General features: G+C 42.4%; 1 protein-coding gene across 3 annotated transcripts in view; it reads left to right on the top strand.

Annotated features, from left to right (window-relative positions):
- Positions 1-12,459: 12,459 nt before the first annotated feature.
- The window catches only part of nlgn3a (neuroligin 3a), a 189,363-nt gene continuing 178,771 nt past the window's right edge, over positions 12,460-23,051 (top strand). For 2 of the 3 annotated variants that reach the window (XM_066648813.1, XM_066648815.1), the window contains exon 1: positions 12,460-12,652. The gene's annotated coding sequence lies outside the window, so the exon portion shown is untranslated. Of the gene's footprint in view, positions 12,653-13,172; positions 13,283-23,051 lie in introns of all 3 variants that reach the window. The other variant, XM_066648814.1, reaches the window with a different exon arrangement.

Raw genomic sequence — 23,051 nt, 5'->3', positions numbered from 1 at the left:
GCGGGGCCCTGAACTTTATAGCAGCATTGAGATGGGGCAGTACTCCAGGGTTGGGTCAGTTTGTTGCAAATGCCGGTAGCAGCATTAACCCCTTAAAATAAGGGTTTGCCCCTGAGGTCATTACTGGGCTCACTGGGTCCTGCTGAGTGGAGACGAGGGGGCTTCCGACAGCAGAGGTACTGTTATGGAGTTATTTGTTTTTAAAAATGCTATAATGCTTAAATCAGTTAATAATAGTTAAAACAGCCTTTGGGGATTTGTTCAAGAAAAAGTGGGAAGAGTGAATGGAATTCCTTCTGTTTCCTAATGACAGTGCTATCACAGGGCCCACATACTGTAATCCTACTGTTAAGTGTTGGTTGCTACGACTAATTCTGCTACTACATCAGCACTGTTCTAGTTTGGTTTGCTGCCAAAGCCAATAGCAGTATTAACCCCTAAAGTATCTGTTTGCCCAAGCGGTCATTACTGTGCTGGCTGGGTCCCGCTGAGAGGAAGGAGGGGGCTCCAGGCCGCAGGGACTCTGTAATGAATTTAATTGAGAGGATATTAATTCTTAATTACTCCTACAGTAGAAAATGATGCTATGTGCTTGGCGCTGAATGGGGTCTGGGCCTGTCATCACTGTTGACAGCCATAAAATTGGGGACCTTTTTATTGGATCAGATTGGGAGCTTCCAGCCAATCACTTTGGACAGAGGTGACATCATCTCTTGTAAATGAAAAAAAATACAGAGAGTCATTGGTGGTGGAGGTTATTTTGACCTCACTGTTACGAGTCACTCACTGTTTACCAACCGCTGCACGTGTGGGCTGCTGCTCTATGGTCTCAGAGAGAAGAATTCAAAGGTTTATCGCTTACGAGCGAACATTGTGTATCTTTTTATATAAAGCAACTGTATATATTTAACACAAAGGTTTGTTTTTTCTGTTTTAAAAGCTGTAGTTTAGGAGCACATCATTTATTTGAGCTCATTGTAAAGATATTTGGAGCTGTATTGCTCCAGAGGACACAGTTTCACTGTTCCACAGAACTGCAGGGCTTTACAAAGCTTTTGACAGGGCTTGGCAAATATATATATATATATATATATATATATATATATATATAAAACCATAATTATAATGATATTTGGTCTTTACTGTGTTTTATATTTTTATAGCTTTATATTTTTTGTTTAGTTTTACATAGAAACAGCTTTCTTTAAGGAATCCAGTTGTCTTTTAATATATGAGACACTCTGTCTTGTCTTTAAAGAGGCTATAAATCATTTTTCACTATGAAAAATCTACCAGACAATACTTATTACATGTTTTATTTATTATTTTCCTCAAATCAAATTGCTCTTTAGTTTCTGAATGAAAATGTTTGCGCTCCACAGACTGGGTCCCTCCCATCGGTGTGGCCTTGTTTAACATGGGTTTTGTAAAGATTATCTGAAACACACAGTAGCCGAGCAATTAGGTGTCTGCATACGGGCTGTTCCATGAATAAGAATCATAAAAATGATAAAATGACTAAATGCTTTATTAAATCCACTCAGGTGGTCTCTAAATTGCTTCTTATCTCTGAGCAGCCCCACTCGTTTCACTGCATCAGCTGTTAACTGCTAGCTATTGATAGATATGTATAATGTTACATCTGTGTAGTACTTTTTGACTATTGCCTGGAGGATGGTATTCCCTAAGGGGGTGTACCATTATTTATTGTGCCAGTTTCTATTGTAAATGTGCCAGATATCCATTGCAGCTATATTCCTGTCTTGACTCAAGCTCTATTTTTTAAATGGATATTGTTCATTGTTATGAAAAGGTACAAATATACCCCTTTTCCCGAGGGAAGGTGAACGTAGGACCTTTGTAGTAGCTTTGAGGGCACAATTACACTCTTTGTACCTTTGGGGAACAGTAATCTACTTCAACAGTACCATGTTTCTGTCAGCGCTGATGAAGAAGTGTATAAATAAAATGGTATCTCATGGGCTAAGGGACTTGGGCCCAATCAAACACACTTGCAGGACAATATTAAGCAACCCATAGATGTCCAACAACCACAAGCCAAGCCACAGACTATGTGAGAAATTTGAAGAAATATTTTAAGAAAAAACAAAAGAAAAAGAAATGAATGGTGATAATAATTATTTTTCTTAATTTGTTGTAGTATAAAATAACAAAAGCGTGACAATGACAGTAATAGATTGGTTAAACATACAGATTAAATACAGATTATTATAATTTATTATTATTATTAGTAGTAGTAGTAATAGTATTAACAACATGATCAAAACTGTTACTTTTATTACCACTACTGGTAATAATAATAATTCATTCATTCATTATCTGTAACCCTTATCCAGTTCAGGGTCGCGGTGGGTCCAGAGCCTACCTGGAATCATTGGGCGCAAGGAGGGAATACACCCTGGAGGGGGCACCAGTCCTTCACAGGGCAACACAGACACACACACACACACATTCACACCTACGGACACTTTCGAGTCGCCAAGCCACCTACCAACGTGTGTTTTTGGACCCGGAGGAAACCCACGCAAACACAGGGAGAACACACCAACTCCTCACAGACAGTCACCCGGAGCGGGAATCGAACCCACAACCTTCAGGCCCCTGGAGCTGTGTGAATGCAACACCTACCTGCTGCGCCACCGTGCCACCATATAATAATAATAATAATAATAATAATAATAATAATAATATATTTTTAAATATCATTATATGTTGTTTAAATTAGCGCTATTAGTTTTATTATTATTATTATTATTAGATCATTTTTCTTTTGCTTGTGGCATTTTCGGTTCAAAACTAAAGCAATGCACACGTAAAGGGCAGCACTCCTCCATTGCTAAAATGAGGAGAGAAGTGGGGTGTATTTTGCATGATCCTTTGCATGAAAATGCAGTGCCTCCATTAATACTGAGGCTGTAATCCCATGGCCCCTGGCTGTTGTTGTTGCTGCTTTTTTTCCCAGATATTCCTCCCGGCTGAGAGGGCCTGTGCTCTCTTAAAACAATTCCACAGTGCCTCCAGCAAAGCACCTATCCTTTCATGCTGCTCTCCATCCCCGCCTTCATTAAACTTTCAGGGCTGATTTTTTACTTTGATAGCATATGCATATTGTATGGGCGGCCGGTGGAGGCAGGTTGTGTCACGTGGCTGACCGCCCCGCGCCCCTCGCCTCGCCGCTGTAGCTTTCTATCTTGTCCCTTGTCTGTCTTTGACATAATTCGATATGCCGCCCTGTTGGTTCTCTTTACGCTTTGAGGCATTATAATCATTTCCTAAGCTTGAAAGTGCTCCCCTGACTATTGAAACACAATAATTTAGAGCCTCCTAAAAATGTGTTCCAAGACGTTTATGCGTGCCGCACTCGCTCATAAACAACACGTAATCAGTTCAGTGTTTACATTATTTTTTTGCACTGAAAGACCATCCCATGTCATATTCCCATGGTTAAAAAACACAAAAAATGTCCCATTACTTAACAACATGATGGTCTCTGCTGGTCTCTACTGGTCTGATACTACCTGAGCACTGTTATATGGGGTGACCATCACAGTACATGCTTGTTATGGGCAATTTCACACACTCACTCAAACAATAGTCACCCCGAGAATTGACCTACCAAAGTGTGCTTTTAGACTGTTGGAGGAGCTTAGAGCACCCAGAGGAAACCCATGAAGACATGGGGAGAGCCCCTGAGACCTTGAAGCTATGTAGCAGAGACTGCCCCAACCAACAACACTGAGTCAGTTGTCCGGGCACTACAGTGTTATCTAATCCTTTGTAAAACATGCACAATACATCTTTATTGCTGGATGAACAGATCAGAATGGCAGAGATAGCCACAGATTGTTCTCAGTCAAGTATCTTAGCCACTACCTGACACAGTTGCGACGGCCATTTTCGCTTACCATTATAAAATAAACTATTTTCTGAGTGTTTCTACACAGCAACATGGTTTTAATAACAAAGGGCCGAGTCAAGGCTGGGGAATTTAGGATGGCAAATGCCGCTAGACAAGACTATTATTAAAAAATCCATCACTGTCTGGGATCTGGACCTTTGCATTAGACCAGGGATAACAGAGTAGGACGGCCTTCAGCCAGGACGCGTCCAGCTCTTGGAATGTTTCATTCAGGTGGAGGTCTGCCGGGCCACCGTGATCCCGGTGGAGAAGCGTTTGATATGATAGATCAGTGTGACAGGTCTGTGGGTTGGGGGAGTGTGCCATGCCTGTACAGCCGTGTGTCAATCTCAGCCTGAGAGAAGCCCTTCTTTTTGCAGTGGAGCGGTGCCACTCCCCAGTGCATTTGCGGTGCTCTCCTTTATGCCTCTTAAAATCACTTTGTCACATAGTGATGCATCATTTCACATTGTGAATTTTTAAAAAGTGGGCCTGGAAATCCTTTTCCGAGCATGCAATATCCATTAGAGAGGAGAGGGTAAAATTATTCATGTGAGTCCTGTGCATTATTTATCAGATGATGAAAGAAAAAATATGTCCTCCTGACTTTATCACCATTGTTGCCACTCGGTGGCGTATATCTCTCAGAAGACGGCAGCAGGGCGAGAAGTGATTGGGGATTAAATGCTGATAGGGCCCCAGCGTCACCAGCACCCGTTAAAATAAGGAGGGCGTGATTGTATGAGGATTGCACGTCCTCTAGCCTGGTAGCCTGCACGGCTTTCTCATTTCAAACGTGAGAGATTACTTCCTCGTCCCAACAGCGATGATTGTAACTCCATCACTTTCGTATCTGAATGATGCCGGCACTGAAAAGGAGGCGCAAGTGGAGGCAGGTTGATCTCAGTTGCAGTGGAGGTGTTTGAAGAAGGTGAGAACAGCAACAGGAAGACAGCCGTGCACCTCTCTCGCCGCAGCACTAGTTTAAACAACGAGAGTGCTTCGCAAATAAAAGGATTCTCTGTGTTAATGCCAGCATAAACAATGTGAACCCTCAACAATATGTCAACAGCTGTATGCGGTAAACGCAGATCTCTGCTATAGGCCTAGACTTGGTACTGCAGGAAACATTCCAAGGTGATATGAAAAACCCAGAGTTCATCTTTGGTGCCCTTTCCTTCTCCTCTGTCCTTTCACATTTCACAGAGAACCGCTCGGCTGTGGAGACTTTCTCTAAATCCATCCCACCAATGTATGACACTGAAAGCATAATGGGATACAGCAGCATTTTGGTCATGCAACAGAAATGGACTTGATCTGATTAAGGTCACAAGATGGGATCTATGGGGCTTCCAAGAAGCCTTTTAGAAACAAGCACTCTGGAAAAAAAAAAAAAAAAAGCCAGGCACTCTCACAAAAATAGGTAGTAAAAATGGAGTGATGCCATAGTGCCGTATTTGGTTCCCCAAAGAACCATTCAGTTGTTGGTTCTGCAAAGGGGCAATTTTTGGAAATGAAATGTACATTGTGTCAAACATTTTAAAAGTACTAGAACATCGAAAAAAAATGTTAAAATGCTACACCAAACACTCTTGCATCTACCAATAGGAGCCTTAAAAATAATAATAAACACATTTTTAAAAAATCCTATCACATTTGAAGGAACACTAGGTAATATTTTTACATTAAAATTCCAACTTAAATATTATTGTGATGTTTCACTGAGCTCAGAACTGCAGAAACAGCACTATGTAAGTTTTTTTTTTCAAAAAACAAAACCAAAAACAAAAGAAAATCTATAAAAATCTGCTCTCTTTTTACTTGTAAAGTTTTCAAAGAGAGATTGCTCATATATTTTTACTGGAATCTTCTGAACACAGCCTTAAACAGATACACGTATTTAACACAACGCAGCAGGCCTGTGGTAACGTAGATGTACACAAAGTTGCATGCCAGTGTGCAGGAAAATGGTTATGTGCTGCTTGGCAACAATCCAATCCCTGTCCAGTCACAGAACTAAATGTGTCGATGGAGCCAAAAAAAAAAAGTATTAAAGACACAAACAACCCTTAATCGTCTGTCACATTTTACTGTTAATAAATGGCACTTGTGGAACAGTTGTATATAAGCAGTCACATGCAATGTTTTGTAGTTATATGGAATATCAGCATGTCTCATGCATATAACCAAAACACATTTGTCATATTCAGTATAACAGCATCTCAAGTGTGATACAATGGCACTGGACAGACATTTACATTTGTCTGAAACTCCAAATTGACATTTGAAGTCATGTTTATGCTTTTGTAACCCTACAGATCTATGCTAATCAAGGTAGGTTTAGTTCATTCATTATCTGTAACCCTTATCCAGTTCAGGGTCGCGGTGGGTCCAGAGCCTACCTGGAATCATTGGGCATAAGGCGGGAATACACCCTGGAGGGGGCGCCAGTCCTTCACAGGGCAACACACACACACTCACACCTACGGACACTTTGAGTCGCCAATCCACCTATCAACATGTGTTTTTTGGACTGTGGGAGGAAACCGGAGCACCCGGAGGAAACCCACGCAGACACAGGGAGAACACACCAACTCCTCACACACAGTCACCCGGAGCGGGAATCGAACCCACAACCTCCAGGTCCCTGGAGCTGTGTGACTGTTGTTTAGTTGTAATATCTATATTATCTAAAAATGTCAGATTGGTGCTGGCACTAAATTCCTGTATCAGTGCCTTACTGCTTAGAAACAAAGAATCCTATAAAAGCATTCATTTTTAACAGTGTTGGCATAATATCATGCTTTGTTGTAAATTGGTATGCAATCTACTAGCAGAGGACCTTCGTTATGCCATGACTGCTTAGTAAAAAGTGCAGCCGGACACCACGGGCTGTCGCATGGATCCTGACAGCGGGGCTTGCCAGTATTGTATTAGTGCTGCTTGGCTCTCTCTCTCTCCGCCATGACAAAGGGAGCAGATGGAGTCTTTGCAGGTGGGAGAAGCTCGAGCTTCTGTTCCTGGGGAAGCAGGGAGAAATTAAAGGCGCGAGTCTCTTTTCCTAACATCCCTCTCCTCGGTGGGGACCGTGGCATCCGCACTCGATGGTGATAAATGGATATGTGCACACGCTAATCAAGCGCACACTCAGATGGAGCAAGGGGATAGGGTCCGATGAAAGCTCTGGATATAAGCTCATCTCAATGTTCTCCTAATGAGGAAACAGGTCAAGAAAAGGTCATGTGTGGGGGTATAGCATAGACCCTTCAGTGTTGTCTTTAATTACAGTATGTTATGCCTCTGTATGTGTATATATATATATATATATATATATATATATATAAATATATAAACACACACTTTGTTGTGTCTACAATTTGACGGGCTGTTGCTGATGCTTTTGCAAGGATTACTCTTTCCTTTTTTCCTTTTTCCCGTATTCCTGGGACTCACCTTTGTTTGCTAGTCTCTCACTCTCGAAATTCTCTTTTAGCGCACCTTAGTTAATAATTGATTTGGGCTCCTCCTTTGATATTTTCCTCCGCTAGCTGCCTTCTCTCTTCACCCACCACTTAAAATCCAGCTCTGTGATGTTCATCATGTACCAGCCATTTGCCCTATATACGAATGACCGGCTCTCAAGCCACATATAGGAAGGAGATAATGACATAAATTACTGCCTCTTGCCGTTATTGTTGTGTATGATTTGATCTGAGATGAGTCATGTTACCTGTGCTAACAGACAGTATCTTTGTTATGCATATTCTGACATGTCTTACGAATGTAAAGCAACAGCACACCAAACCAAGTGTAACAGATGCCTTTCTTGTGTTTTATAACTGTCTGGAAAATATGTCTTGTTTAGTCTAAATACACACACTCTCTCTCTCTCTCTCTCTCTCTCTCTCTCTCTCTCTCTCTCTCTCTCTCTCTCTGAAGCTTGTGTGGGTTATTAAGCTGCCTGGAATAGTCCCAGTTCAGCAAAAGGAAGTTTGGCTTTACTTATTTTTATGCTGAGTACGGGGAATCTAACCCTTACTTTTATCTGCACTTTACAATGAGAGACCATTGCCTGGCCTCCCTGGCTAATCACCTTACAGATCACTGCCATCCTTGCCAAGGGATTTATGAATCGAGTTTTTCTTTTTTTAAACATAGCTATAAGCATGAACCGCCAGCATCAGAGGAAAATAAAGACTTTGTGCCACAAAGGAATTCTCCCCATTTCCTACTTTTCCAATTCTATTAGCAGTTATGTCTCTGCATTTATGGCGCAGTGCAGTCCATGTGGGTTTTCCTGTTTCTTGACACTGGAAGATAGTCAGGGTTAGAAATAGTCTGGAACGAATTGGAACACCATTCTGATGTAGATCTCAGTTGTTTTGGGGGTTTTTTTCTGTGCAAATCTGCGTGTATTTATTTTTCTAAGTGTTTAAGCGAATACATGAACCGTAGTGATGTTGGACAACACCTATGCCAGTACAACGTGCTTTGAGTCAATGGAAAATCAGTGTGGCAGCATTTGCCCTGCCTGTTCTCATGCACATTATGTGGTTTGTCTGTGCGTTCGACTACCTAATTAAAGTTGTTCATTACTATTTAGTTTAATACGCTAAATAGTCACACTATTAGTAAAATATTTTCAACGATACATGATCTAGTAAGGGGCGGCACTGTGGTGCAGCAGGTAGCGTCGCAGTCACACAGCTCCAGGAACCTGGAGGTTGTGGGTTCGATTCCCGCTCCAGGTGACTGTCTGTGAGGAGTGTGGTGTGTTCTCCCTGTGTCCACGTGGGTTTCCTCCGGATGACTGTCTGTGAGGAGTGTGGTGTGTTCTCCCTGTGTCTGCGTGGGTTTCCTCCGGATGACTATCTGTGAGGAGTGTGGTGTGTTCTCCCTGTGTCTGCGTGGGTTTCCTCCGGATGACTGTCTGTGAGGAGTGTGGTGTGTTCTCCCTGTGTCCACGTGGGTTTCCTCCGGATGACTGTCTGTGAGGAGTGTGGTGTGTTCTCCCTGTGTCTGCGTGGGTTTCCTCCGGATGACTGTCTGTGAGGAGTGTGGTGTGTTCTCCCTGTGTCTGCGTGGGTTTCCTCCGGGTGACTGTCTGTGAGGAGTGTGGTGTGTTCTCCCTGTGTCTGCGTGGGTTTCCTCCGGGTGACTGTCTGTGAGGAGTGTGGTGTGTTCTCCCTGTGTCTGCGTGGGTTTCCTCCGGGTGCTCTGGTTTCCTCCCACAGTCCAAAAACACACGTTGGTAGATGGATTGGCGACTCCAAAGTGTCTGTAGGTGTGAATGTGTGTGTATCTGTGTTGCCCTCTGAAGGACTGGCGCCCCCTCCAGGGTGTATTCCCGCCTTGCACCCAATGATTCCAGGTAGGCTCTGGACCCACCACAACCCTGACTTGGATAAGCGGTTACAGATAATGAATGAATGAATAAATGAATGATCTAGTAAGTGAGATCTTTTTAAAATGACAATGCATTTGCACATAAGCCAGCGTGATCCAAACGTTTGAGTAATAATCAGCTAAATATCCTTTAAATGTGGGCAATTTATAGTGTGTTAGATAAATAAATAAATGAGCATTTAATTCAGTGGGATGTTGGGTAGAGCTTATCGTGTAGTTTATTAGGATTTTTGTCAAAAATTGTTGGCTCAAGCATTTGACATTTGATTCAGCCTTGATGAGTCTGGTTTTGTAATTGCAATGAAAATTCCAATAACTTTTACACAGTATTTATTTCTTAGTTTATAAATGAATAATGTTCCATTTTTCATGTTCTTAAAAAGGCCCTCTTCATTTTCCTCCTCTGCAGGAGAAAAATAAATACATTTAAGGACTGAAGTTTAAGGTGCTATTAAACTGATTTATTTGCAGCTACAATTACTGGTGTTGGCGACATGCAGAGAAAGTGTTTTTGCGATTTAAGCTCCAGTAAAATATCAGAGGCCCTGAGGTAAAACAAAAAAAAAGTCCAACTTTTAAGAATGAATAATCAAGTGAATTTAACACTGGATTCATCTACACTGCTTCTCCTTAACACACACGGATCCCAGTAAATGTTGTCTATTTTCAGTCCCAGACAATGTTTTCCAGTGGTCTGTAAAAACATGAGAAATGTGCTACACAAACAGCAAGCACTGTGTCCCCTCGCTGGACAATTTCTGTATTCAGCTACAGTGTCTTATTACTTATTACCTTTGCGTATTCGGTTGTGCTGCAGCAAATGTGCCTTGCTCTCTCTCCCGTACCCTGTGTGTACTATAACCTTCAGTATGTCGCAACTGACTTTGTGAAGTTGAATGTCAATCTACTTTCTGCCGCTGCATTTATTGCATTGAAACGTCTTTCAAAGACAGGACGTGGACCGGCTGGTCAGGAGCTGGCTTGGCAATGAGAGCGATGTCTAATCAATGCATGTCCCAGTCATATCAGTGACATTGTGCTTTGAAACCAGTTCTAACACCTGCACTGATAAACATGCTCTGCCTGATACTGAGCTTCGTTAAAGAGAGTGAAGAGCGGTGCTCAAGAGTGCTACCAAATGAGAGGCCTGTGCACTCCTAATGACCACAAAGCAATTACCAACAATCAAGATAGCACCACGGCACTTAAGTTCAGCAGGGTAAAAAACAGAGAGAGCTGGAGTTGGCTTCTGGCGGGGGGCTGTGAGGCAGGCCATTTAGAAGCAGCCCTGGGCATGGTACAGTCCTTGTGGCGACTCCACCTGTAAAGCCCTGCTTGCTGACTTTGGCGGCCTGCATTCTGGGAATCCATCTGGTGGCACCACTGACATGAGGAAACCTGCTAATTAGCTCTCTCTGCAAAGGGGCTGGGTCGAGCGCAATCCCCAGCTGTCATTAAACACACTCTGAGAGAGAGGGGGAGAGGGAAGAAGAAGAGAGGCAGAAACACTGGGGATACGACGCTCTAATTCCTATTTTTCAGAGGAGGGGGAGACACTTCGAATCCGTTTATGCGTGTTATGCAGGGTGGAAGAGGAGCCCCTCCCTAAGAAATGTGCAATGTGAAATGCCATTACGTTTATGTGTGGGGTAACAACATGGCTCTGTTGTGGATGCCCATGCCTGTTCAGTATGGGGAAAATACCTTGGTGTAGCCTCGTTCTAAGCCTGACAAAATCTTCAGATTCACATGAGGTACCCAATCAGGAAATGGTAGACCACCTGCTGAGAGCAACACAAGTAGAGCACAAGTTTAGTTCCGACCTCCAACCCCACGTAAGCACAGCCAGTAGACCCCTGCCAGAAAGCTACAGCTTCCAACTGGCATTTAAGTCAGGAAGCACGCAAGTTGTCGCCTCAGTCCAACAAGCAATAACCACTCTATCTCCCCTCCCTCAAAACAGGCAACGCAACTGCTCACAAATCATTGACTCCGGGTTAAGCAATGGTGACACGTCCTCTAAAAGAGGGTGTAATTAGGCTTGATGCATTCTTTTGGGAAGCATAAAGGGTGGAAAGCCCCACTTAGTCGATCAAAGCTTGCTCACTGAGAATTGTCAGTCTTGCTCTCCCTTGGGCAAAGCTGTTTACATGCAGGGCCCACGAGGGCATTCTCATTCAGCGATTAAATTAAATTTTCTATCCGCCAAAGAGCATAGCAGCCGTTTGGATCCAAATGACTTCAGTCTCGGCTCTTTGCGCAGTATCGCCCAGCCACCGGCGCCTCTGCATCTGCCTCTCTGGGATTCACGGCGGGCGGTCGCAGGGCCCGTCCCAGCCAATCAAATGCCACAGGGGCTGGCAAATGGTGAGATCCACCCTTGCGCACAAGCCAAACTAAGCAATTAGCATTCTAGCGAATTCCCACCAGGATCCACAACAATAAACATGTAAATCAAAACAAAGCGACTGAGCTTTTGTTGTGTCTTTCTTGCATTTGTGCCGCATTAGTCAAGCATCTCTTCTGCAGAGAGCTCAGGAAAGCAAACACACTTGAATGTGGGTTTGTTTTTGTTGTGAGTAATTAGGCAAACACACTCTTCTTTTTCTGAGTTATTCATTTTTATTTTCCTATATAGAAAATGATTATGCCTTGAGACCAGCTGTTAGTGCTGATTAATATTTTGTGTGCTCCCGGGCATCTCAGAGTTGAGCTGTGAGGCCACACAAGGGGAGATGTGTAAACTCATAGGAGCCTAGAAAAAGTGAAGGAATTTTGTTATTAAAACGTATTAGCAAAGCAGTGCTAGCTTGATTTGAGAGAAGGAGAAAGAGAGAGAGAGAGAGAGAGAGAGAGAGAGAAAGAGAGAGAGAGAGAGTTGTGTCTGTATTAAAACCTCTTTAACAGTCAAACTATAGCGTTTTAAGCTGTTTTCCTCAGCAGGCGCCTCAAATCCATACAACAGTCCCCCTCTCATCCGGGGACGTTTTCATGCGCGTGCCCTTGGTCTCCTAGCAACTTGCGCTTGCGTTGGCGGCCAAAAAAAAAAAAAAAAAAAAAAAAAAATTCAGCCGTGCACGCGCAGCGCGCCACCGCGAGCACTGTGAGCGCGAGCATGAAGCGCGAGGGGACGACACGAACGCGCGGTGAAGAAACGCGGAGGAAAAAAGACGCCGGGAATGTGACCGGGGCAGAGGATGTTTAAGGCGACATTTTAAAGACAAAAACTGTGTAGGATTACAATTATTAGAGCGAAAGCCGCTTTTTTTCTTTGTTTTTGGGGAAAGAATATCAGGAATGGAGGATTTTGATAGTTTGCCTCAGCAGGTGAGTCATTTGGGGAGAAGAAATAGAACAATAACAGAGAAAACTCAGATTGTGCAGCGTTTTCTATCCTGTAGCCCTTTGTGTATATGTGTTTTATTATTTATTTATGTGTTTATATTTCATTTACATTCGGTTTAAGCGGTGGCAAGGACCGTCGATAACTGAGGTAAACTGTGGTAACGGTTGGAGTACGGACCGGTTTGGTTCGGTTCTTCTGGCGCGTACTCGCTCTCTCGGGGCTGCAGTGTGTTTTTTGGGGTCAGTAGACGTTACGTTTCTTCTGGAAAAGGTGGAAATTGGAATCACTCGACGGGTAACTGCAGTGGGTCTCTCAAAGTTGGGGGAACGTTGGGGAAAGCGCTCCGTTTCTTGCCCGAAGTCCGGTATTTCGCCTAAAACCGGGTTAAAAACGGCGGCACTGACTGCACCTGGATAGTCACTTGTTACATTCAGTGTATGTTGCTTCTGTTCTGTGGAGATATATTAATAATGCTCATCTCTCTGACTGTTGCTGTTGTAGCACCAGAAAGACTGTCCTTGTGACAAGGAATTGAACACTCGTCCATGGTGTGCATGTCATCTCTGCAGATCTTGAAGGGGACTCATGATAGAGTCCGTTTTAATGATAAGGTAATATAATCAGCCATTACCATCCTCCTCCTCCATCTTCTTCTATTTTTGGAGGGGGGTAGGGAGCAGTTGAGGGGCTGGGTTGGAGAACTGAAGAGCGTTAAGGAAATGCAAGGACCTGTAGACCCTGTTTCAGGGTTCAGAGATGTATGCTGTAGTACATTAAAAAAACAAGTTTTAAGGTAGACTCTAGGGAGCTTCGCAGCCACTGAGGCATCATTAATGTGTATGTGAAATGTGAGGGGGGTGGTGGGGGGTAGTTTGATCTAATCGCAATATTTAAAGATATCCCAAACTCTGCATGCAACCATTTTTAGTTGCTCTTCACTTGTTAATTATTTCAACGCCTGCAGTTTGTCAATTAAAGAACAATAAGGGAAAATACATCACAATAACAATGAACCAACATCATATATCCCACCTCAGTGAGGAAGAATGTTAACAAACAACACACACACACACACAGTTTGCTTATATGAAGGGACAGATCCTGAAAGTCACCCAGTAATCATTAGTTTATCCTGCACTAATATTTCCTCAAAGGCAACCTCATTTGTCCTGCAAGGGACGCAGCTGTCTTGCAGCCACATTGTCATCAGAGAAGATTGTGCCGAAAGCACAGGATTGCGAAAGAGAGCTAGGGAGAGAAGAGAAACAGCAAAAAAAAAAAAATGGTGTGCCTCCAAGTTGTCATGGTGATTTTGTGAATAAGCAATTGTTGGCCGTAAAGCCAAAGCATAAAATGGTTTCTTACTTCTGTTGCGTGTCCATCTGAACCCCTAGTTCAGCGCTCGCTGACAGAATGATGCACCCACTCTTAAATACAGAGGCCATATTCATACAGCTTCTTACTGTTTAATAGCAAGGCTGAGCTGTGCTTGTCCTTTCAAGCATGTTAACTCTTTCTACACGCCATATGCACTGTATTTATTGTTGTCTTAAAACTAGAATCCATTTATTTGTTGCTTGTGTTTAGCATCTTGTGAAGGATTATCCACGGTCCTGCTTTTGAGTTTCATCTCTGGCTTTATTCGTATTCCGGCCTTGCAGCACAGACTTCTTCAAGTCCCCCACTGATTTAAATCCATTTTCTCATCTCAGGGATACACCCCCCAATTCCTGTTGCTTTTCCTCCTTACCCGCCCCCTGTCTCGCAGCCTTTAAGTTGGATTGAAATTGGATTTTGGCTAAATGAAGTATACTTACATTTTAAAAATGTATATACATTTCATGAAGCCACACATGGCACTGACTTGTAGGTGTTTTACAAAAGATCCACAATCTTCAGGCTCTGCTTGGGATGTGGTGTTGGGGAGAGCCTTTTTATCTGGTGTTGCCCCAGACGTAGTCCTAATTCTGGATGGTTTCACTTGGTGCTGAAGCTTAAATATGGAATGCCTTGCATTCTAGTAACTGATGTATTATTCAAGGGTATATTAGCAGTACAGTACACTGTCAGAATTATTGGAGCATTAAACTCAACACGGTTATCGCTTTCAGAGCTCTACGTTTTCTTGCAAAAAACATATTAGATGGAGAGTTTTGGTTACTCCAAGTAACTGAATTCAATAACGATGCATGATATTCTCATATAAATATATCAGTAGATATCTGCACAAATAATTTAAGCATTGGACAAATCTAAAAGACATCTATTGACACTAGCAGGTCATTCAGTAAAAACAAAAACCAGATAAATGCATCAGCGCACCATTCCCCTTTGGTTCTGCTTTTTAAATGATCAGGCACTAAGCTTAACTCTGGAGAACCATTAAATGAAGGCCAGCACAGTTCGATGTCTGTGCACTTACCTACAGAACCCACAGGCTCATCAAGAACCCTTTAAGAACTTTTTTAAAAGTGTGTTAACTGCAAAGATGGGCCGGAGAGACCTAATTTTCTCAGCCCATTATCACCACTCTATTATTGCAACAAATGCTCTTTCGCTAATGGCACAACATGCCCTCATGATTACCGCTATGAAACCTATAGGACAGCTCACAGCATCCTTGGCTAACATTATAGAACCAGGAGGAAATAGAAAAGTCACATGAACAGCAGCAGTAAACCTTCATTTGTGTGTGTGTGTGTGTGTGTGCTGCTTGGTGAAAATGATACCGTCACTGTTTAATCAATGTATTGATGTGTTTTGAATCATGGCTCTGTTGCAGGCATGTTCATGGTGGTCTTTCACAGCGTTACATCAAATCAGCCAACTCTCTTCCTCTGTCACCTTTATTGACCTCTTTGACAGAAACACATTGAATATATGCCATCTCGCACCTCAAGGCCATTTGGAAGATGGCGGAGCGTTTACCTCAGTGGTTTGGTTGAAAAATCTGACATGATGTGAGCAACTCGCAGCTGTGTGGGGAACATCTTAAAATAGCTTTAATACTGATTCGAATATATTCAAGAAGTTAAGACACTTAGTGGGTTTGTGTGTAGGTGCTATGTGTATGAATCAGTGAGTGTTATTAGTGACTAGTGAGGCCGTTGAGATCTTTTAGCATATTTGACTGTGATGACAGTTGTTAGATTCCTCATGTTTTCGTTTGAGGCTTATACAAATGATCACATTATAAGTGTTTGCTAAGAATTTATCTGTGCACAGTGCTAACTATTATCTGCAGCTAAATACTGTGAACACACATCTAGCCACACGCATGCTTTGACGACAGGTAGAGCAGGGAGCTGCATGCAAAATGTTGGATAAAAGCTGTTGCTTATTGTTTGTTTCTTAACATTGGCCCCTATCAGACTCCTCTGAGACTTGCTGTCAATTGGAAAGGTCAACAGGGCTGAGGCTGGACTTAACTAGGATATACTCGCTTGTGTTCATGGCAAAAATGTTGTCCAGGAGCTTTAGATATTTGTCTGAGATAAAAAAAGAAAAGTAAGTAAGTAAATAAATATATAAATAAAGGGAAGTACTAGCCCATACAGCAAACGCGTGTCAACAGCATTACTCAGGGACTGAAGATGAAAGATAACATGGATAAGCCCAACTTATTCACTTCATCCTGTTCTCGTGCCAGATATCACAGGAGTGCAACAGCAATGGAATCTAAATGTTCCGCGACAGCGTTTCCCCGACCTTGTCTCAAAAGATCTCTTATACTCACGCGAAAGTGGCCCTAAGCCCCACCGCTTCCCAAAAGGACAAGGCTGCCTTTATCCATGCGCCCCATTTGTGCTCCATTCACTGGCAGCAGGGGAAAAGAGAAAAAAAAACAGCCTCAGTGTCTGCTATTTAGTCATATTATGCAAATTAAACTCTTCCACTTTTCATTTGTGCCGTGAATATAAGAGGATTGCCAGCACCTTGATAGCTGACAGACCTATCACCACGTTGGAGATGTAGTGGAGTGTGGGCAAAAAAAAGAGAAGAGAATATATGTGGGGAATTTAACTGCTTGCAAAGAAATCGAAGCCGTCTTCTTTGAGCCATCATTCATATGCACATGCATAGTCTGGGCAAGGAGGGGATCATTAGTGGGAATTCGGTCCTTAACTTGTCGCCACTTAAAATGTAAATGATCTCAAAGACCTCTGGATGTTTCATTGGCCCACACAATGGTCTAGCACAGCGGTTCCAGGAGCTGACATAGCAAAAACACAGTCAAAGCCTTTAAACCCCAGACAAATTAGAGCACATCAGTAGATGCAAAAAAAAAAAAAAAAAAAAACAGAGGATGCCTATAAGCCTGTCATCTTTGGCAGTGGATGGAGCGTGATGAATGAAGCAACAAAACATCACCACTCATCTGCTCTGAAAGAGGTCTTTGGGTTTACAGCAAGCCGCATCTCTTCAAATGTCAAAACCAGATTTATTTTGATGCGAGGACCACCAGCATTCGTAGCTTAGCTTTTCAAAGAGAATCACCTGAAGTGCAAGTAATTCATAAGTGTTTTCGTTTTTCCAAATAGGGATTGGGAAAGAAACAGAGAGTGAATGAAACTCTATTTCCAGTATCTCCAGTCTGATATTGTATCTAAAGGAACTGGAGTAAATATTGTTGACATGTTTGTCATATCTCAAATGTCAGAATACTAGAGAATATAAATAACACATTATATGGAGCCATATTGTTTCACTGAGGCCCAGCATTCATTTTGGCTGTGACAGAAAATATTGCCCAGATATAGTTACGTTATTATTCCACATAAAAGTCAAACCATGGTCGTTGACTGGAATTTAAATAAAGGAAAGACTGTGACATGGAAGAGCATAGACACGCTATTTTTGATTGGTTTATACATGAGAGATGAAGACTAAAATAAATAGATACATTACATTTCACAGCCTAAAACGAGATATAAATAGACGCAGGCAGAGAAAAAGCCTATTTGCCTGAAACTGCAATTTAAAGATATTGTCCAACATGTGTTCACAGCTAAAAGGGTAGTTCTCTGAATTGTCAATTTAAACATTTTTATCCAACCATCATGCAGAGAAATTACAATAACCCAGAAGTAGTTGTATTTTGAGTTTCCCCGGACACCTGGAATATTGGTTACTCCTTAACACCAGGTTCTTCCATTCGCATGCATTATCTATTGATTTAGCTGGTTTGGTACATAGCTATAAGACCCTATGCTAAGAAAACTGCTCCTTATCTAAGGCACGGACTGGAGAATTGGAGGGCGAGTATGCCATGGTCATTGTGCTGTGCAGTCCTTGGGAGAAATTAGCGAAGATAAGGCCTGGAGAGAGTGCTCCCAGAGGCTATCATTGATCCTTAAGGGCAGGCTTTTAAGGAGCTTAGTAAAAGCTGGTAGCTAGAAGACACGCAGTGGACCACTGCAAATGGGCTGCATTGGAGAGCCCTTCCATCAACCTGTATATGGGTCACAATCATCAAGAGTCTAATCCATTCATGGTATTCCTCCCTTTGTTAATTCGAGGGGCTCCAAATGGGTCCCAGTGGAGCGTACATTTCATTAATACAGCGGAAGAATCGTTGAACAGAGAAGGAGATAATCTGAGAATGGTGGGGATTTTAAAATGAAGATAAAATATCGTTCCAGGATATTTGTAGTAGCCCGCTGACCTCTGGCTATGTGTTGCATATCAATAATACAACTGTGGATTTATTCTAAGGAAAGGTTTTTGTCTGTGAGTTCAGTTTGGGAATTCAGTGCACACACAGCACAGGGGAGACAATTAGTAGCTGACTGGTTCCAGACTCCATGTGCTTCCTCGCCTTGCTCTTCCTTGGCTGTCAGATCAGTACTCCAGAGTCCAGTTGTATTTACAGGTCCATGCTATTGCTGAAAAATTAACGGTCAAAAAGGCTGTCAAGGTTTGTCCGTCAAGAGCCTAAAAAATTGGGTCAAGACCTGACAATACATGTAGGGTGATGAACCCAGTCTGGCTGTATTATGTCTACAGGTGAACCTCAAATGTATAGAGTCTATGAGGGTGCTTTTCCATTGCATGAAATCTGCTTGACTCGACTCAGCTCGGCTCTTAGATGGTCGCTTTTCCACGGAATGAAGCCGGTGACATGACGAAAACCCCATCTCTATTGGGAACCGCATGCTTTGAAAACCACAACAAATGGTGGGGGTAACGTTAGGCGCTGTTTACTTGTTGGTTGTTCACGCGTTGTTTTTGTTTTTTGGACTGAACACTGGAGATTTTTATTGGCCACTGTTTCAAGGAGCGTTTTAACCTCATCAAAACACCTTGGGGGGTAATGTTACAAGCTGGCGTCAGACAAAAACAAACGTGAAAGCTACTGTAACTTCTGAGATTATACATGAGGCTAGTTAGTGCTGGAACTTGTGGCATTTTGTGGTGACTGACAGGTCTCTCTGTCCAATGATTTAGTACCTACTCGGGTGGGTAAGCGAGCAGTGACTAAAAAAGTGGTACCAGGTTTGCCCAGTGGAAAAGCATCTTTTCATTTCAAGTGGATAAATGGCTAAAAAGGAATGGACACTAGTAAAGGCCAGTTAGCGTGGTCATGTGCTTATTCTCACAGGCTTTCCTTCAGTGGTGCTTGTCTTAGCATTCCTGCTCTAGCTCTTTCTGGGAGGTTGTGTATTAATGAAGTCTCCAGATCCAATCAGCATCACCGACTCGGAATTGGGGCTGCTGGGAAACAGAGAGCAAGGACCCCTTGCTTATAGACTTCGGAATCCTTCTAATACGTGGTGACAGCATGTTTAACTTTCCCTCATTCAAGTAGGACGTAGGAGGGAAAGAAGGCTGTGTTCGGCCAACAGTGGGAAAACCTTTCAATCTTCCTTCAATAGGTTAACGAGATACCCAGAGGCATCATTATGGTATGGCAGTTGAGGAGTGCGATGAATCAGCAGAATGAAGGGAAGATGGAGAGGCAAAGTCTTCCAGTGCTTGTGCAGAAGTGGAAGAGATGTGGGTTAGAGAATATAAAATGAAACATTAATTGAGGTGGTTATTGTGATAGTGATGGTGTTTTGGGGTACAGTTCTCATTGAACATCCTTCTCTTTCTTGTGTATTGCCTTTTTGCCCTACTCTAGATGTTGTGGAAATGTCCCTACTGTGAAATACCCTGTGGCATTATGTGGACTTGGACAGTCCTGTCGAGCTGGAGCATTGTGTGTTTTGTTTTTTCATCTGGATAGCTAACGGGTATCTTGGGCTTTTTCTAGACAGGCTGTCCTGTCGTGTTTTCTTTTCTCATGACCAGTACTTACCCTGTTTTTTCTGTGGTGTAAACGCAGTATGATCATGAGTAAACCCGATCCCTTCAGTCTTCATAGGGACCATATTCTTACATGTAACACATGTCTGCCTATTAATAGGTTGTTAGTCTTGTGTTCTACAGTAATATCTCTTTCTTTTCAAGGTTTCAAACTTGTTGGACCATATATTTGTAAGGGCCGGATGGCAGGAGATCATCAGTGATGCTAATAATGGTCAGACTGATGGTACTGTTATTGAAGTTGTGGATCTCAAATGGCACTCATTGATCCCAGAGAAGGATCACTAAACAGAAAGGAAAACTATAATTTGTCAAGTTCTTATTGAAATCCTCCCTCAGTCTACATCATATCATCCCAATGTGGGGAAATATGACAAGACATGATTAGATATTCTTTCATGCTTGTGTATGTTTACATGAATAAGCAGGTCTTCCAATGGCTTTGTTATGAAACGTTATTGGGCAGTGCATGAGGTACTCAGATTATTGCCTGTAACTCTGAGAAGTTGGAGTTTAAAGATGCTGTTTTGTGTCTGGTAGCATCCATCCTCCACTGAGGTCTATTTATAACTCAGGCCAGGTTGGCAATGCTTCACTTTTGCCTTTGAAGAGACTGCTATTACTTCATAAAGCTTAAAGCCCATCTGTGCTCACAATCTTTCTTAAAATGAACCAACCTTTACAATTAGAGTATCCCCTAGTGGCGAAGTTATCTTGCCAGTGTAAAGTGCACATTCTCCAAAAGTACAGGTTCCAGGAAATTAATGAGATTTTAATCTGTCAAATTGGATGGAGCGGAAATGAAAGTGTGGGTATTTTTTTTTCCTCCTTCATTTTGCACTTCTTGATTTGATTTTTAAACAGTCCCTCGAGAATAAAATAAGGAGTTGTCATTAAGGTGGCCATGATAAGATTCTGTCTTGATACTGAAGAGGAACTATCCATCTTAAAATGGCAACAAAATGGAAGTAGATTGTTCATCTATTTCAGATCTTCAGATCTCAAAATGAATTCATCTTATGTCATTAATATAAATGCTTGTTCCTATTGTCATAATGGTTTTCCCGGCTATTATTAGTCAGATACGAGTGTGCTGATTGAATTTGTAGATTTTAAAGGCAGGCGAAAAATAAATGATGGCATTAGTGAGGGGGGAAACTTGGGCACAAATGCGCTAGTGGTGTGTAATGTGATGTTACTGATGGATCTAGATTAAACGGGGAATGTTTTCTTGTCAGTGCTTAGGCATAGCTGCACAAACAAAATTAATTTCTAGCAAATATTGTTTCTTACAGATTTCTAGCAGCACTAGAACAACCATAGTGACCTAATACCATGCAAGATCTGGTAGATTCCCCAAGAAACAGACCCCAGCACATAAGCTGCTTTCATCTTTGGGAGTCAAGAGAGAATCAGGCTCTATACCCTTGATTTAGATCTGAAGATTCACCAGTGTGAATGGATGCAGACAAGTGAAGAAGAGTATCTTATACATTCAAACAAAGAAACTCCAGGCCTCAACATCATTGAACATATTTGGGATTTATTGGGAATGCGAAGGAGAAAATTCAAACAAATTCCATGATTAAACTTAATAGATATGTCTTAAAAACTAAAAGCTAGTTTTTGAAAAATGGAAGCTGTAACAAAGTTAAAGAACTGATATTGAAAAATGTATATTTGCTGAATGCCTTGTGCTTAATGGCGAGTTTGAAAGGAAATTCAATAAAGGAAGTGTGGGCTTTTGCACAGCACTCTATGCTGCCTACATTTGCCGCAGGAAATCTTACAGTAACCAATATTGGTAGATGCAGCTTTACCTCAGAATTGGGGTCATTGCAAAAATAGAAGCCTGGCGTCAGTCCCTAAGATGTGTGCAGTGATGAATTAGTAGTTCTGGGTCAGTGTCACACTGGTCTGGGTGAAGGAGAGAAGGAAATGGAATCATTATAGGAAAGTCCCAAGCCTCCGTCTGTCTGGCATGGAAATTGTGTGTGTACGTGTGTGAGTGTCTCAGAAAGTATGTGTACATTTAGATTATGCTTGATAAGTCATGTGAAGAGCAGCTTGAATACGCTACAGCACATCCCATAATCCCCTCGCAGAAAGCTGGCACAATCAATAAACTCTTAATCTTTACTTTTCTTAGAGAAACTTATACTGTCTGTTTGTACATACTCCTTCTGGAGAGTGGTCTCAGCTGCCTAGAGTTCCTCTCATTGCTGCCATGTTTAGATTGCGCACATGCGGAGTGTATACTCTCTGTAGAAAAGCCCTGACCCTGAAATTCTCTAATTCTTCATTGATACTCTGGATTTCTGAAGAAAAGAATGAACAGGAGTCTACAGACTTTTGCACTCGTTGTGTTTGATTTAAAATGCCTGGCCACAAAAGGATGGGATATGTAATTGTCCAAAGGACGGAAACAGTTACGGTCGAGGATATATCATAAGCGCACATCTCATTTAGCGTTTGTGGCCACATTGACAAAGCACACAACTTTAACGAGAGGATCTATATCCCACAAAAACAGCGGCAGAATATTAATTTGCGCCCAACTGGACTGTGACGGCTACGGGGGACTATTAAGTCATTTCCTTCTAATATTTCTTTCCCACTTCTGCCTCCTCGGCTAACAGAGGGACTCCTTAAAGCCACCTGTGAAAATTTGAGGGTGCCTAAGTAGAGGTGTTTTCAAAGCTGTAATGGTAGTGGGCAGCTCGCTTCTGAAGAGTGAAATAGCAGGCTCGAGACAGCACTCGGTAGTGAGCGAGGAGGACGAGAGGCGGAGAAGCACGAGGAGGAGATCGAAAAAGGGACATGTGCGAAAAGGGGCCAGGCAGAAGACAGCTAAGCTAGGATTAGCCTCCTGACATGTGCAAGCAGGTGATAAAGTGGCACAGACGGGCACGGACGCCTGGAGTTCTCCCGCCAAAATCTGCCAGTCTTTTGGTATTAATCAAGCTAAATCAAATGTGTCGGTACTGACGCGTTATTGATATCAGTGTCTAAATCCAGATCCCTGTGACTCTTAACAGATGCTAGCCAGCATAATCTAGCACACACACAACT

Source organism: Hoplias malabaricus, chromosome 17 (genome assembly GCF_029633855.1).
Source record: "Hoplias malabaricus isolate fHopMal1 chromosome 17, fHopMal1.hap1, whole genome shotgun sequence".
NCBI lineage: Eukaryota > Metazoa > Chordata > Actinopteri > Characiformes > Erythrinidae > Hoplias > Hoplias malabaricus.
This window is presented reverse-complemented; position numbering and strand designations above follow the sequence as displayed.